At 40.4% G+C, this 510-nt stretch overlaps 1 protein-coding gene across 1 annotated transcript in view; it reads right to left on the bottom strand.

Annotated features, from left to right (window-relative positions):
• The window catches only part of PIGU (phosphatidylinositol glycan anchor biosynthesis, class U), an 83,373-nt gene that overhangs the window by 24,731 nt on the left and 58,132 nt on the right, over positions 1-510 (bottom strand). The window lies entirely within an intron of this gene.

The following is a 510-nucleotide window of genomic DNA, read 5'->3' as shown; positions in this document are numbered from 1 at the left end:
CTTCCCCATTCTGTTCAATATTTCCATGCCTCTAGTTCTATTTTATTCATCAACTAGAGGCCCGGTGCATGATATTCATGCATGGGGGGGGGTCCCCTCAGCCCGGCCTGCACCCCCTCACAGTCTGGGACCCCTCGGGGAATGTCCGCCTGATAAAGAGCAGGCCCAGCCAGTTTCACAGGAAAGTTCTATCAACATACAAGGAACAGATGACTGTAATATTAAATTAACTCGTTCATAGCAAATAATATAAGCTTGATACCAAAATCACTTAACCAATACAAATGCAAAAGTGCTAAATGAAATATTATGTAATATAATTCAGCAACACATGAAAAAGATCATGATAAAGTTGTGTTATAACTAGATTGAGTTTTTTCCAAAAATTCAAGGTTAGTTCAACATAAGAAAGCTGTTAATATATATATCTCACAAAGAGCTTCAAGAAAATAGATACAGAGGCAGAGCTGCCTCAAACAGACTGTCAAACTGCAGCGGGAAGGCCGGGGA

Source organism: Myotis brandtii, unplaced genomic scaffold (genome assembly GCF_000412655.1).
Source record: "Myotis brandtii unplaced genomic scaffold, ASM41265v1 scaffold61, whole genome shotgun sequence".
NCBI lineage: Eukaryota > Metazoa > Chordata > Mammalia > Chiroptera > Vespertilionidae > Myotis > Myotis brandtii.
Note: the sequence above shows the minus strand (reverse complement) of the source record. Positions and strands in the feature narration are given on the sequence as shown.